The sequence below is a fragment of the Pseudophryne corroboree genome, chromosome 1 (genome assembly GCF_028390025.1).
Source record: "Pseudophryne corroboree isolate aPseCor3 chromosome 1, aPseCor3.hap2, whole genome shotgun sequence".
In the NCBI taxonomy this organism is placed as follows: Eukaryota; Metazoa; Chordata; class Amphibia; order Anura; family Myobatrachidae; genus Pseudophryne; species Pseudophryne corroboree.
This window is the reverse complement of record NC_086444.1, coordinates 606905631-606922552: the sequence shown is the minus strand read 5'-3', so window position 1 is coordinate 606922552 and position 16922 is coordinate 606905631. Positions and strand designations below refer to the sequence as shown.

Below are 16922 nucleotides of genomic sequence, written 5' to 3'. Positions count from 1 at the left end.
TCCAGAGTATGTTTGATACAACTTCCTCACAGCGTTGGAGATGTTGCAGTTAACAACTTCTTCCTACCTATCTGTGGAATCTGCCTTATTTTGGGACAATATAGCCCCTCTCATATACAATGTTAACTAAACTGCTACCTAGAGTCCCATGGTCCTTTCTTTTGGATCTTCTGTTTGAGGGCCTCCCAGATCCTCAATACAACTGCAGCATATGTTTTATATTAAGTCATTGATGTAGTCAGAAACCCCCTCCATACACAAATGAACAATGAGAAAATCTCTGCTTACTTAAACAAAACTAAAAAAATGTACCCAGATTTAAAACCTATGAAATCCCCACAATACCTCAACACACCAAAACCCCCACTAATAGTAGACTCTTACACCTTCTTTGGCAGTGTCTACAAGTTCCATTCAACATACTGCACATTTGCAGTCCACCAGTATATGACTGAATGTCCTATTTGTGATAGGACAAAAGTATCTCACATTTATACCTTAGGTCTTCTACAGCCACTACCAGGTAGCCTTGTTTCCTTAGTCAGCTATTAGGATGGATTTTAAAACAGAGCTGCTACCTTCCCAGGTGTATACTGTAGATCTTAGACAGTTAAACTGATAGGAATATAGTAAAATGCAGTGGTAGTCTCCTTTTTATCTGACCACTGTAGTGTAGAGCCTTTACCTCTTATGCAGTCTTTATAAGGCCCTAATTCCCTCTTGATTCTACATTCTCCAGGCTATCAGCATGACCCATCACCATATTTGTAACACTTAGCTGATCATGGTATTTTTATGACTGCTGTCTAAGCCAAGTAGTTCTCTCCTGGGAGCAACCAGCACTGTGACAATGTCATATAATCCCCATAAAATACCTCTGACATGGAACTTTGGGACATCCCCTCACCAGGATTATGTTGTTCTAGAACTGCTGATCAGAACAGAGCATGAATTCACACAAAAGATTGTGCAAAATGTCCAGGATTCCGGGTGATAATGTTTTTCTGTCTCTTAAAGTGGGTTCTCACTGCAAAAACTCAAACTCACAAAAGTAAAACAATGCAGGGCACATTCTGCTTACATGAGGTATGAGGAGGCTCAGTGACAGCTCCTCTGATAAGCAGGTGACAAACCAGTTGATCAAGACTATTTAAACACCCACCCTGATGAAGTAACAGCACTGTGGCATCAGTAGTTTTATGCTAGGACAGTGCCGACTAGAAGTTAAGGTCCTTAAAAAACTGGAGAGAAAGAAAGCTCTTGTGTGGGCGCACTCTTGAAAGAAGAAGTGAGAAGAAAAAATTCTTCAGATATAAGTTGAAAAGATATTTAAAACATATATTTATTGAGTAATTAAAAAATTAATAATATCCCACTGTGATCAACAAGAACAAGGTTTTTTAATTTTATATTTTTTTAGAAAAGATATGTGAAAAAAAGAAAAAAAGAAAAAGAAATGTTCTGGTCTGAGTAATCACACGAGATGGATTGGAAAGGTTACAGACACCTGATAGTCTGGCAACCGTTTCACCTGACCAGCACAGAAATTCTGTGTTAATGAAACCAAACAGAGAGATCCAATTCTATGTCTTTGAAAGACCACTGAGGGGTCAATACTGGACAAATTACTGGTCACCTGTTGTACATATATCACAAATTTAGTAACATATCTTACACATTCCTGAAAGTTTTAGATGGTTGACGTGAGATGGGAGAGAAAAGAAGGGAGAAATAATTGGAATTTTTTTTTTTTGGGGTATAGGGATGGGGAAAGAAAGAAGGGGGGGGAAGGGGAAAGGGAGTGAAAAGTGGTGATACTGCTGTTGGTGTCCACCCTTCAAATGAAGGGGAATAGTATCCTCCTCTACAACACCCGGTATTCCCAGGAAGTCTCCTCTCAGGTACTAACCTGGCCCAACGCTGCTTAGCTTCCAAGATCGAACGAGATCGGGCATTACCAGCGTGGTATGATAGTAGAGAGGCTATCTACCAATGAGAGTGCACCTATATAAGAAGGTGAAAAAAGAATTGATAGAAGGAATCTGAATAGTATGTGGATCTGCTTTCCACGTAAGGCAAGGTAATTTACCACATGGTTAGTGATACACCCTGGATCGTGGATGAGAGTCCACTGAAAAGGGATGGGCCAGTGAAGAAAGCAAGGGGAGAAGAAAAGGGAAAAAGAAGAAGGAGAAAAAGGGGAAGAAAGGAAAGGATGTGAAGTACCAGAGAAATATGTTGGTCTAAATATATTGATAGACACAAGATGGTTATCCCAAAAGAGAAAACAGATATCTCAATATGCGGCAAAGATTGAATCACATCTGAAAAAACGTCAGGTAAATTTGTGAATTAGATATGATGATACTAGATATGTTGTGTGCATAGGCACCTATGAGTCCAGTGATGCAAATTCACTGTGTGCATCAAAATTGCATAACATCTGGAAAAACGTCAGGTAAATTTGTAAATTAAATATGATGATACCAGATATATTGTATGCATAGGCACCTAACGGTTAACAGATATCACAATATGTGGCAAAGATTAAATCACATCTGAAAAAACGTCAGGTAAATTTGTGAATTAGATATGATGATACTAGATAAGTTGTGTGCATAGGCACCTATGAGTCCAGTGATGCAAATTCACTGTATGCATCAGAATTGCATGACATCTGGAAAAACGTCAGGTAAATTTGTAAATTAAATATGATGATACCAGATATATTGTATGCATAGGCACCTATTATATATTGTATGCATAGGCATAGTTACAGCAGGAGATTCTTCCATGAAGGACCACTGGCTACCATAGTCTCCCGCAATCTGACACCATCACACTATGAGTATCAAGTTTATTATCCTAATCTGTATGGTGACATGTGTAACTATGCATAAGAGATACTAGTGATCTTAATCTGTGGGATTTGCCACCTATATTACAATTCATCAATTCTCACATATATATAGGGCAATTAACCTATCAGGTTATTCGGGAGAAATCTAGTAGCTAGGTGTACATTGCACTGTTCTTATATTAACAGTAAATTTGCATCACTGTACTCATAGGTGCCTATGCATACAATATATCTGGTATCATCATATTTAATTTACAAATTTACCTGACGTTTTTCCAGATGTCATGCAATTCTGATGCACACAGTGAATTTGCATCACTGGACTCATAGGTGCCTATGCACACAACTTATCTAGTATCATCATATCTAATTCACAAATTTACCTGACGTTTTTTCAGATGTGATTTAATCTTTGCCACATATTGTGATATCTGTTAACCGTTAGGTGCCTATGCATACAATATATCTGGTATCATCATATTTAATTTACAAATTTACCTGACGTTTTTCCAGATGTTATGCAATTTTGATGCACACAGTGAATTTGCATCACTGGACTCATAGGTGCCTATGCACACAACATATCTAGTATCATCATATCTAATTCACAAATTTACCTGACGTTTTTTCAGATGTGATTCAATCTTTGCCGCATATTGAGATATCTGTTTTCTCTTTTGGGATAACCATCTTGTGTCTATCAATATATTTAGACCAACATATTTCTCTGGTACTTCACATCCTTTCCTTTCTTCCCCTTCTTCTCCTTCTTCTTTTTCCCTTTTCTTCTCCCCTTGCTTTCTTCACTGGCCCATCCCTTTTCAGTGGACTCTCATCCACGATCCAGGGTGTATCACTAACCATGTGGTAAATTACCTTGCCTAACGTGGAAAGCAGATCCACATACTATTCAGATTCCTTCTATCAATTCTTTTTTCACTTTCTTATATAGGTGCACTCTCATTGGTAGATAGCCTCTCTACTATCATACCACGCTGGTAATGCCCGATCTCGTTCGATCTTGGAAGCTAAGCAGCGTTGGGCCAGGTTAGTACCTGAGAGGAGACTTCCTGGGAATACCGGGTGTTGTAGAGAAGGATACTATTCCCCTTCATTTTAAGGGTGGACACCAACAGCAGTATCACCACTTTTCACTCCCTTCCCCCCCCCCCCCCCTTCTTTCTTTCCCCATCCCTATACCCAAAAAAAAAAAAATCCAATTATTTCTCCCTTCTTTTCTCTCCCATCTCACGTCAACCATCTAAAACTTTCAGGAATGTGTAAGATATGTTACTAAATTTGTGATATATGTACAACAGGTGACCAGTAATTTGTCCAGTATTGACCCCTCAGTGGTCTTTCAAAGACATAGAATTGGATCTCTCTGTTTGGTTTCATTAACACAGAATTTCTGTGCTGGTCAGGTGAAACGGTTGCCAGACTATCAGGTGTCTGTAACCTTTCCAATCCATCTCGTGTGATTACTCAGACCAGAACATTTCTTTTTCTTTTTTTCACATATCTTTTCTAAAAAAATATAAAATTAAAAAACCTTGTTCTTGTTGATCACAGTGGGATATTATTAATTTTTTAATTACTCAATAAATATATGTTTTAAATATCTTTTCAACTTATATCTGAAGAATTTTTTCTTCTCACTTCTTCTTTCAAGAGTGCGCCCACACAAGAGCTTTCTTTCTCTCCAGTTTTTTAAGTACATGTACTTTCTAGCTCTGGGCGCACCGCCAATAGGGACTACAATTGAAAGGTTTTCTCTTTCCAATATCTGTCCATTTTGGTTTCCTTTACTAATTATCATAATTCATACCGGTGCCAGGTCATCCTTTCTTGTACTAGAAGTTAAGGTCCTAAGTTGAGGGTCCTGTTGAGGGGTTCAGTATGAAATGCCAGCAAATGGGATTCCAGCAGTCATAATACCAAAACTGGGATCCTGCTGGGTGAAAGACTGACATAGGTAAATGTGGGCTGATTTCCCTTCTCCCCTAAACCCATAACCCTCTGTTCTCGCAGCCTAACCCTAACCACCCCCTTAGTGCATGACCCTAATAACCCCCGAGGTGCCTAAACCTTAACCCCTCATTCCCCTGCCTAAACCTAACCCTCCCTCCCCAGCAGCCTGACCCTAACCCCCCACCCCCCCACCCTGGGGTTGCCATACCCTCCCTCCCCACAACCTAACCCTAACCCCCCCACAGCCTAACCCTAACAACCCATCTGGCATCTAAACCTAACCCCCCCTCTCCCTAAACCTAACCCATCAGCTATACTTATGGTCATGATGCAGGCTGTCAGGATTCCGGCATCAGTGTCCTGTCCCTTTCAGAGTTCCAGCAATGGGATTCTAAAGTTTGTCAGAACTCCGGCATCTGCATTTCGAGTGCCGGGATCTCGACAGCCATCATTCTGACCACATCTGTGAATTTTTCCACAATAGTCCTGTCAAAAGCAGGGAGACATCAGGGTAAATGCAATAGACTGCATGATTAAGGCATTGGTAAGTTCCCAGTGTATCTGCTCAATGTTTTAAAGGGACAACCATTTAAATAGCAAAATCAACCTGGTTTATCCTATTAAATTATTGCCCATTTAAAACATTAGGCAGATACCAACTTACCAATGCCTGCATTGCATAGGATATTACATTTACCCTATCAGCTTGGTCCCAACCTTGCTAGCAGGGGAGTGAAGATCACGGTTCAGCACCTGGAACAGCACTCTGGTAGAAAAGTGTGTTGGAAATATGTGTGTACATGCAGTGGTATTGCACAGTAATGTACACACCAGTGGAATCTGAGCCAATTAGCAGTCCAGTGACTTAACAAGTGGTGTGGTTTATTGAGAGTTATAAGTACAGCAATGCTCACTGTGATTACACTGGTTAAGAGAAGTGAGCAGGGTTGCAGCAGCTCTCCCGCTGGTGTCTGTACTGAAGGTACAGGTAATGGTGCAGGATGCTGGATGCTGGAACATCCCACTATATCACTCTACACAGTAACAAGATGGCACCGCATATGCCCAGTACTAAATCTGGAAGCAATCTTGGTTAGGGAATGAATCATCCCTGGAGAAAACATGTTGGAGTATGCGCAGTAGCGCTCTCCTATACCAACATAGTGACTATAAGCTCCTTTCATATACAGTATGGAGGAGGATGTATCATACCTTTTTAAAGAAGACAAGTGAAGAATTTGCGCATAGCAATCAATCAGAATCAACTGCTACTTATTACACAAAGTGCTTTAATCTGGGTGTTGCACCACTACAATAAATGTATGTTTTACTTTACTAACTATTTGCTTAGTTGAGATATTGGGGGTACAAGGCTTATTCATGAGGTTGTCTCTGGGCAAACCAACCAGCTGGTATGGCAGTAGAGCTAATCAATTAACCCTGTATCCTCACACACAGTAATAATCATCCTATGACATTATTCTTTTGCTGGAGTGAATCAGAATCGTCAAACCCTCTTTCTCCTTCATCCACTAGGGGCCACTGGAGCGTAGTTACAATGGGGAAATAGTAGGCAGTAATTGGGAGCTGGCACTTTAAAAATTCTCACACTGTGGCTAGCTCCTCCCCTACTATCTCCCCTCCAAGCCAGTCTTAGTCTTAGTTTAGTGCCCGAGGTGAGCTGGTTCACTTGGGTTTAGCTGAAGAATTTTTACTTTTTTCTTTATTATTTTATTTTTCTTCACACATGCACAGACTGGCAGCTCTGCCACTGCCAGTCTGCACCGCGGGAGCTGCTGGCGGGGTCCCATCGCAGCTGCGTGCGGCTCGGGATGGGCCCCGGCTGAGGGAGACACTGAGCTCTCCTGAGTTGGCGGACACCGCTGCGTGCTGCGCGTGTCGGGACCACTCCATCCAGCAGAAGATTCCGGCAGCACGGCAGCGGTAAGTATCAGTGGCCGGACACCGCTGCGTGCGGCGCGTGTCAGGGTCACTCAGTCGGCAGAAGATTCCGACAGCACAATATACGTGGCCGGACACCGCTGCTTGCGGCGCGTGTCGGGGCCGATCGGTCGAGCAAGACACCGCTGAGTGCGGCTCCTGACAACACTACATCAGGACAGCGGTGAGTACAATCTCCCCCCCCTCCAGACTGATGTATGTTTTTACTTGATTTAATGTGTAGGCGCACTTACTGATTTGAACTTGGCGCCATTATGTGGGGGGCGGAGCTTCAGCCCGCTCTGTAAGCGGGCTCAGCGCTCTTCACTACACGGCTGCAGCATAGGCAGCCGGGTGATATATAATACATTCTCCCTGCGGGTAATGCACAGGCTCTCCTCTCCCCGACCGCAGCACTCCCCGCTCCCCGGCCGCAGCATAAGGCGGCCGGGGAGATACATCTCTCCACTTAAGACCGTTCCCCGGCCGCAGCATACAGGCGGCCGGGGAGATACATTTACACACTCCGTTCCCCGGCCGCAGCATACAGGCGGCCGGGGAGATACATTTACACACTCCGTTCTCCGGCCGCAGCATACAGGCGGCCGGGGAGATGCATTTACTAAGTGAGGCGGCCGGGGAATACAAGGACGCTTCTCGCTGACTATGCAGCGGATTCAAATTTGGCGCTGAAGCAAGGGGGAGGAGCTAACTCCCGCTCTGTACGGCGGGCTCTCTCCGCTCCCTGGCCGCTGCAGCATGACACGCCGCTCCACAGTCCCCTGCTCCCCGGGCCGCTCAAAGCTCATTTCCTCTCCTGGCTGTGCAGGGAGGATTCATTCTGTGCATAGTACAAGGTATGAGGGGGGGTGATGGCTTATAACAGCGGGCTCCCCGGCGGCAGCTCCCAGCTCGGTTACTGTCTCTAGGCAACACACCTGTCTCTGGGGGTTTTAGTTTTTCTAGGCATTGTTGCTGCTGAAATATAGCTACATTCCTCCCTGCAGGGGAGTCCTCTGCCCTGCATTTTATACTTGTAGATCAGGGAACCTGCTCTATTACACATAGACAGTATTTATTTACCCTATTAGGTTCACATACACAGTATTTCTCTACCCGGTTGTGTTCACTGTGGTGTGTGTGTATGTATATATATGTATGTGTGTATATGTATATATATATATATATATATGTAGATAGATAGATAGATAGATAGATAGATAGATGTGTTTTTCCACAGCACTATAGCACTTTAACCACTGGTTGCACATTTGCACACATCTATGCACAATGGACGCACATCTGTTGTATTACAGTTTTTTGCACTACTAGAAACAGCATCTCTCAGTGAAGGTACAACATGGCTGCGGCAGCGCCTGATCAAGGAGATTTCACGTCATTTTTATTGCACTGTGACACCTATGATACGCTCAGCTTCTCTGATGTTGAGGCAGAGCTCATTTTGCACAAAGAGCCTGTATTTTCTGAAACCACTGCTACCACTAATGACGAGGCATACAGGGACTTGTTACGGCTCAAGAAACGTGAACTTGACTACTTGTACCATAGCCGGACACTATCAGACTACTACAGGGCCAAGCAGCTACCACGAGGCTTCAGGGTACATAATATACCCACTATAGGACGGTATAATATGGAATTTTGTAAAAAGTGGATCGCTGTGCTAAACAAGTGTTCCATGGACCTAATACTACTCGTCATCGAGGAGTCCACCAAAGAACATGACAGAACCAAAGACCTCATTACGAAATTTGAAACGGAGCATGCTGGGCTGCTTACGTCCGACCAGGCTAAGGGGTTGATGACCAAACTACAAGAACAAGTGGAACAGTACAAAATCAATTTATTAAAGTTCAAAAGGGAGAAACTGAACAAAGTTCAGATGGACTATGCCCACCACCGGGTCTATAACTGGCTTGGCAGCTCCACACATCTGAATACAGGACCTGGCCCGCACCGCCCGCGCAAATTCAGGGGCATGGGCAGAGCGGGACACACATCCGCCAGTGATTCAGATGATACACACACCAGTTCGTCGGCCATGTCCCACCGTGAGACCCCTTTAGGGGCTCGAACCCGTGCTGGAATAGCAGCACGGGGAAAAAATTCAAGTGCACACGGAGGGGAGGACAGAACCAAAGACAAAGACAAAAACAAAACCAAACCAGCGAAAACAAAGAAACGATAATTTTCAATTTGTCAAGAACCCCCCTTGTTCCTGCTGAGATAAAGGTTCTTAACAAGGGACTTTCTTTTGTGCCCACAAATTCCGGCGATGAGTTCAAAATGAAGGTGGATGCATTCAGGCTACACCGTACACTGAAGCTCAAGGATCATTATTCCAAAACGCCATCTACAACTTCCGACAATTCATTACCAGCGAGAATTCAGAAGCTAGGTCCCAAATCCCGCTTTGACCCGGTCTCCAACAATGCGTCATTGAAGACCTTCTACCGCATGTTGGATAGTCCAGACAACAAACCGCAGCAAAGAAGATGGCCCAATTTGCAAAAGGAAGAACGTGAAGCCCTCAAGACGCTCAGTAAAAGAACTGACATTGTAATACGTAGCGCGGACAAAGGGGGAGCAATTGTGGTACAGGAGGTCGAGGACTACACGCAGGAATGTCTCCGATTATTGTCGGACGGGGACACGTACTGTGTGTTATCCAAAGACCCCACTAAGGCTTTCCAAGCCGAACTGGCCCAGATGCTGCAGCAGGCCAAAGAAGAGGGGATCATTGGCAACAATATTGTGCAGAAATTGTCCTCTGAATGGCCAGTTATTCCCCTGTTCTACACCATTCCAAAGATACACAAGGACGCACAGAGACCCCCTGGGAGACCCATCATCTCAGCCCGGGGGTCTCTGTGCGAGCCTTTAGCGATATATCTTGATGCCTACTTGCAGCCATGTGTGCAGGGTACTTTCACCCACTTAAAAGATTCAAGTGTGTTATTAAAGAGGTTATCACAAATAGAGCAAGTCCCTGAGGATGTCACATTGGCCACGATAGATGTTACAAGCTTGTACACATGCATACCGCATGAACAGGGCTTACAAGCCGTGCGGCAGTTGATTACAGGCAACAGTGCATATATCGGCCCCGATATAGATTTTTTTATCTCTCTTTTACGGTTCACTTTAACACACAATTTTTTCATTTTTGATGGCGTTTATTATAGACAACGAACGGGGTGTGCCATGGGGTCGGCCGTGGCACCCTCGTTCGCTAATGCCTACATGTGGGAAGTGGAGCGGGCACTGTTTTTCACCAACCCTGCCATTTCCCACAGATTGTTCATCTACTATAGATATATAGATGATTTACTAGTGTTTTGGAGAGATGAGGCACAAGACCTCTGTGATCTTGTAGCAGCACATAACGCCACAGACAGTCCTGTAAAGTTGACCTTGAGCCACAGCAAAACCAAGATATGCTTCTTGGACGTCCAGCTGACCCTGGGAAATGGAAGTTTGGAAACTAGCCTGTATAAAAAACCGTCCGATCGGAATACACTGTTAAGATACGACAGCTTTCACCCTAAATCCACGTTACAGGGTTTACCATACTCCCAGTTCCTCAGGGTCTGCAGGGTCAACAGTAACACCAAAGTGAAAGAGGCACAACTGGAGGAAATGGAGCAGAGGTTCGCTGAGAGAGGGTACCCTCGCGACCTCCTCCAATCCGCTAAACTAAAAGCTGCAGCCAAAAATAGGGAGGAGCTATTATCACCTAAACCGGCACAGGACATGACCAAAGTCATTCCATGGATCACCGAATTTAGCACCCAGAGTGAGTTCAGTGCCAAGAAGCTGCGCCAATTCTGGCCTTTGGTGGCCACTGACCCAGACCTTAAAACCTTTCGAGATAAGAGAGTGATGCCCAGCTACACACGTGGTAGAAACATCAGGGACTGGCTTGTTAAAACTGATATGACTAGGCTCAAACCTCCTCCACCTAAGCATTTTCTATCCCGTAAAAATGGCTGTTTCAAGTGTTCAGGCTGTACGACGTGCACACACATGTCTCCTGGAGACAGCATTTCACATCCCTTTTCGGGTAAGAAATTTAACATCAGATGGCCACTCACGTGCACATCAAAATTTGTGGTCTATGCCATCATTTGCCCATGTGGGCGTTACTATATCGGTAAAACGGAATGCCAATTTAAGGTGAGGATGGCGCAACATAGGCTCGCAATTAGAAATGCGCTGTCATCTGGGGAGGGAGAGCAGCCAGTGGCCAAGCATTTTTTAGAACACAGGCACAGCATGGCCACATTTAAACACCGTATCATCGACCATGTCCCTGAGGCTCCTCGTGGTGGTAATAGGGGCAAAAAACTGCTCCAGCTTGAGTCTATGTGGATACATAGGCTCAACACACTGAAACCAGGTGGGCTCAATGAGGGCTTGGGCCTCATTAATTTCCTTTAATGTCTCATAATTATTATTATTTTTTCTTTAAGGTCTGACAGTAATCTTTTCATCTTTAAGCCACCACAAGTTGGGAGCATAATTGCCTACATCCTGACATAATGATACAGACTCACTAGGAGCCTATAAGGCAGTAGGTATTCTTTTGCCCCCTGGGTGTCTGTCATACCAAGTAGCAGACAGTAGGGATAGTACAGGATGTTATTCTAGTAGTAAGTAGCCATATGGAAGCTCTTTAATGGCACAGAATAGCCATACCCCATGATCTAGAAGCACCGCAATGCTGTCACCGAGATTCACTGAGGTTTTTAATTCACTATGTACTTTTTGGTGTCCACTTGGAAATAGGGACACAGTATGTTTTTAACGAAATACATTTATTTTGTTTAGGTATATTTTTAATCCATTTAACAATGACTAATGTTTCACCATAACATGTGAATGCACTTTATCTGTACTGCTGTTTTACGCTACAGTCTTAATGCTTAACATGATGTTTACACACGTGTGTTTGTTATTGTTTCAGTGTCTCCATGGTCACGCAGGAGGGAGCCGCGACGTCACTTCCGGTTATGCCGGAGTGAGCAGTGACGCCTGCCGGAAACCTGAACGGCGGGGCCAGCGGAGAACGGGCGTGGGGATTCTGATGTGGGGGTAAGTTCACTGTTATATAAACCTGTTTGATTCACTTGTGCAGTTATCCTGACGAAGGGGAGTTGGTCCCCGAAACGTAGATCGCACGTAATACAAGTTTGACACCGTTACTAAGACTCTGAGTGCCGCCTCTTCTTTCATTGCATGCATCTTGGGGTGACCCCCCAGGGGAGGGCACCTTAGCAAGTCGGTCCCACGGGATTGCTGGAGTGCCGGAGCATTTTCTGTTGTTGTGTTTATATATATATATATATTTAAGTGTGTGTGGGTATGTATATAGATATGTACATACAATACCATATATAGGGGATAAAACAAACACTTCCGCAATGTTTTCTAATAACAAAATACCCCACCTTGCCACATAACATTTTCCCCCATCTTTTCTCGCAGGCTGGTCACCATTTTGGAAAGCCAGCGCAACCTCCGAGAAACTTCTGGTGCACCTAAATTAGCAGTACACTACATACAGGGTGGGGTGTTGCCTTCCCTTTATTATTCCTTGGTGTCACTAGTTACTAATGCTATTAGTAATTTGGGGAATGTATTTAAGGCATCAGACAAATAGCGCTGTGGCTCAGTACGCTAGTAGCGGGTATCTGAACATCCAAAAAGAAAAAACTTTAAGAGGAGCTCCTATAGCCTAGTGGCTAAGACTCCTGTCCCACAGCGCAGCGCTACTGGTTCAGGTCTCCGCTGCTCCAGAAAGTTTATTTGAATCGTGTCGGTCACTACACATTATAGTGCAGACCTTACATAGGGCTGTGTTTATTTAACCACCTTTTCTCCTTTAGTTTGTCTCACCTGGGATAGTCAAAGAATTCCCTCTTAGGTGTGAAGTATGCGGTGGAGCCATCTGCATAGCCCTCCACGCACCTGCAGGACACTCCTGTTTGAACAGCTCAGATTATACAGGTAATGTCGCTTTTAACCAGAGACCTTGTACGTCATTTCACCTCTCCAGGTTTCTAAAGGAACCTTGCTAACCTTCCATGTTACAATACTAATGATGTCTGTTTTCTGGGGAGTCTGAACCAGTGTCTCAGAATATCCAGGTGCATTGTACAGCAGTTCGGCTGATACTGCAGGTAAAGGAGACGGACACGTCAAGTCCATCAGAGTTCGAGCGACTGGTCCAGTTTCGGAGTAGCTGGACATGCTCCGGTAGGCGGCCGGCAGACACCCGAATACACAATTTCAGGTATCAAACAATGTTTGTTTTCCTATCCTTTCCCCGCAGACGGCACAAAAGGGTATCAGAACCTCTCTAGGGTATACCCCTTAATGTATCGCCGGCCCAACAAGCTGCCGTCTTCCTGAGGCAACCTGGCTCAGGGATCCATCGAAAGCACATATACGGCAGCGGGGTTCTACCTTGTCCGGAGCAGGTAGGTTGTGGAACAAATGTCCTCTAGGTTACAGGATGTTTTACATCAGGATCAATTGATACTTTGGTACAGGTCAGAATCACGATTCTGCTTTATGTTCTTTGGAGGTCTCAACGTCTGTAGACTCGGAACCTGCATTTTCGCTTGGACTGTCTTAACCCGACGACCTCTGGGGCTGCGACAGTGACAGGTGAACATGAAATCCTACGGGGCAGATGGTTCAGGGGAAGGAACTTTCTGCAGGATTTCTTGAACCATTGGAGGTAAGTCCATTTTGATTTCTCCTACTACTGCCCCAGCTCCAAGACAGACCTTTATCGGTCTTTCCTTCAGATTTTTCCGTACCCCTTTCAAGCTTTCGACTCCACACGGGCGATATCTCCGTACCCAGGGGGTCTCAGGGTAAAAAGGCTGAAGCAGAGGTTCAACATCCTCGGTCCAGTCTGATTTTCGGTCATCCTATACACCCACTACAGGTCAGACTTTCCTACCACCTGGAGGGTCCCAGGGTAGGCGCTGGTCGGTGGGACAAGGCTTGGGCGGTTACAGACTAGATTTTGGGGTACAACCGTCTCAGGAGTCCCTCGGCATGGATCGGCCGCTTTACAATGACGAGTCATAATGCAGGCGGCGCTCTATATGCTTCTAATCGCAAAGGGTGTTGTTCCCTGTTTTTCACATATCATTTGAATCGGGACAGTTCTCAGGCCTTGGTTTTCTTTTCACGTTCCGAAGCCAGTTGGCTCGGCCAGGCCTATTCTGGCCTTAGAATCCTTTCAGTCTGTGATTGCTAGTTTGAACAAAAAAGGGAGTTTTACGTGTCCCTTGTCTTCAGAGATGCCTGTTTACTGATTTCCGCTGGTTTCCTTATCAGGCTTTTCTCAGATTCGCATTATAGGATTCTTATTTTCACTGTCAGTCCTTTCCTTTCGGTCTCTCTTCCGCTCCCACAGGGTTCAGGAAGATCACAGAATAACTCTTTTTCAAGGGCAGGAGGTGACGTTGGTTCCCTAATGGGACAATCTACTGCTACTATCCCACTCTGTACATTAGGGGCTTCTGAAGATCCGGAGGATCCAGGAGCTTCTGGTTCGACACAGATCCAATTTATGCTCCTCATAAACGTTTTCTCAACAGGGTCCGTCGGGGGATTTTTTCTTCCTCGGTACCAGGTACTCTATTTCTTCAGTCAAGCTGCGAAGCAATGAGTGGTCGCCTACATTCCCCTCTGAGCGGGGGACAACAATCTTCTTTCCAGGTCAAGCCACCAGGTCAGACTCCCGAGTGAGGGAACATTCCCCGGAGTTTGGTCAGCTGGTCCGCTATGGGCGGAGATTTCGGATCGACCTCAGGGCGTTCTGACTGACTCTTTAACCCTTTCCTACTCTCGGACGTGAGCTCTGGCGGCAATAGCCGAGGATGACCTCAGGGTTCCTGGGAGTTTCGGGTTATTCTATCCTGCCTCCTTTTCTATTTCTACCTCACGGTCGATAACACAGAAAGGGAATATGCGTGCTAGTCCTCTCCGTGGCTCTGGTTGGGCCTCGCATGACTTGAAGATACAGCTACACCTGTTGTCAGTAGAGGAGATTGGCTCCTACCTCGACTGGACTGTCTACTTCAACAGGGTCCTTTTCTTTGTTCATCTTACACTGGGTTCGTTTAACCGTGTGACTGTTCACGAGACCTCAGAAGGGAGGAGTTCCCTAGTTCGGTTAGGCCTACTGGGCCCCAATTTCAGAAGTCTGTTACCTCTTCTCGCTTTTGCCACTTTTGCAAAAACTTTAAGGAACTTAATAAGGATAAAAAGGGGTTTTCCCCTTCTTTCAGTTACCATTCAGCCGTCATCTTGGGTTTCTCTGGGAGGTTTTGCTCAGCTGCGCTTCAAAACACATTGACCTGAATTTTGGGTCTCTTCCTTTTTCAGTTTTCTTCCAAAAGAGATTTGCCTGGCGGCCGTAAGTTCGGCCTCTCTTTCAGAGAGTACTCTATTGACAACTCCCCCGGCTGAGCTTCGGCCTCAGCGGTCGTTCCTTCCAGAGGGGATGTACGTTTTTCATATAAATCTGACACTAGTGTATTTCAGTCCTCTTTGAATGTTGTCAGGGCTCGCCGACTCTCTCTACAGAGGTCTTAGGCTATTCAACGAAGTGTTTTTCCTCTTTGTTCTGTACGATGCTCCCGCACTAAATAGCCGGGGTCCCAGCATATGCTGGGCTGTTGGATACATCTGACAATCAGACAGTCTTCTTGGCGGTGGCTCGGGAGCCTCCGTTTTCCTTTTCAGCGCACTTTACGCGCGTTGTGGGACCTTCATGGGCAGCTGCCCGTGGGGTCTCCATGAATACTTTGTCGGGTGACTACTTGGTCGGACCGACATTCGTTTTGTCACTTTCGCGGCCTCTGCATCACAGTTTGGCCGAGTGGTTTTACAGGACTCTCAGCGCTCTCCCACCCGTTTTGGGAGCTCTGGGACGTCCCCATTGTAACTACGCTCCAGTGGCCCCTAGTGGATGAAGGAGAAATCAGGATTTTGGTACTTACCGATAAATCCCTTTCTCCGATTCCACAGGGGCCACTGGACACCCGCCCAGCGCTGTTCCTCTTTGTTTTTTGCTTAACTGTTTGCAGATCACCATATGACTGCTTGTTGAGTTCAGGCTAGCCTGGTTTTTTGTCAGGTTCGGTTCCAGGTTTGGTTTAGGTTATCCTGGTTTACAGGGCGTCATTAACCTCCTCTACCTTACGGTTTGTTTATTCCAGCTCTCCTCGGACACAGTTTTACGTAGACTGGCTTGGAGGGGAGATAGTAGGGGAGGAGCTAGCCACAGTGTGACAATTTTTAAAGTGCCAGCTCCCAATTACTGCCTACTATTTCCCCATTGTACCTACGCTCCAGTGGCCCCTGTGGAATCGGAGAAAGGGATTTATCGGTAAGTACCAAAATCCTGATTTTATCTACATTGGCATACCTCACATGATGGCAATACTGAGGTAAGTTGCAGACGATGCAATGACTATGCACACTACTTTTACAGCACACGAGTGTCCCACCATACCATGTACATTTGTTAGAAATATCATACACTAGGAATGGCTTTGAGTTAGAACTAGCTGTAGGAATAGGTGCATTATTTGTACATAGCTCTGTAAAAGAATGACATTGTTTAGATTAGAATGAACTTTTCGGTGTAGTCAAATGTATCCAAGAAAAATGAGATGCACCATTCATTAATAAGCAGATGAGCTGCGCAGGTCTCTCCCTACAGGGCCAATTAAAGCAAAACATGTGACAGAGCTGACAGCTGGAGTTAAAGGAGAGCTGTGAGAGGTAATCTCTCAGGTATCAGTCAAAGAGTGTGGACACGTCACAAGAAAAATCAAACAGAGACAAAGGGGTATATTTGCCAGTGGGTGAAGATACTTTACCCAATATATCAGTTGTGCTAGCATTATTATCATCAGCAGTAACCCTGCATTTATTTGCATGGGAAGACTATCTAATAATTATTGTGCCTAAGCTTGTGTTGCCAATATGTCTATTATGTTATTTCCATCTTTTAATTGCATGGCATGCAAGGGTATTGCTGATCACTTTATTCAACTCTAGACTGACTTCTAATCCTTTCACTTGCCATTCAAATATG

At 45.0% G+C, this 16922-nt stretch overlaps 2 pseudogenes; one reads left to right on the top strand and one right to left on the bottom strand.

Moving 5' to 3' along the window:
• Positions 1–1861: 1861 nt before the first annotated feature.
• On the bottom strand, positions 1862–1979 carry LOC134949625 (5S ribosomal RNA; annotated as a pseudogene).
• Positions 1980–3837: 1858 nt separating this feature from the next.
• LOC134946333 (5S ribosomal RNA) lies at positions 3838–3955 on the top strand (annotated as a pseudogene).
• Positions 3956–16922: the final 12967 nt, after the last annotated feature.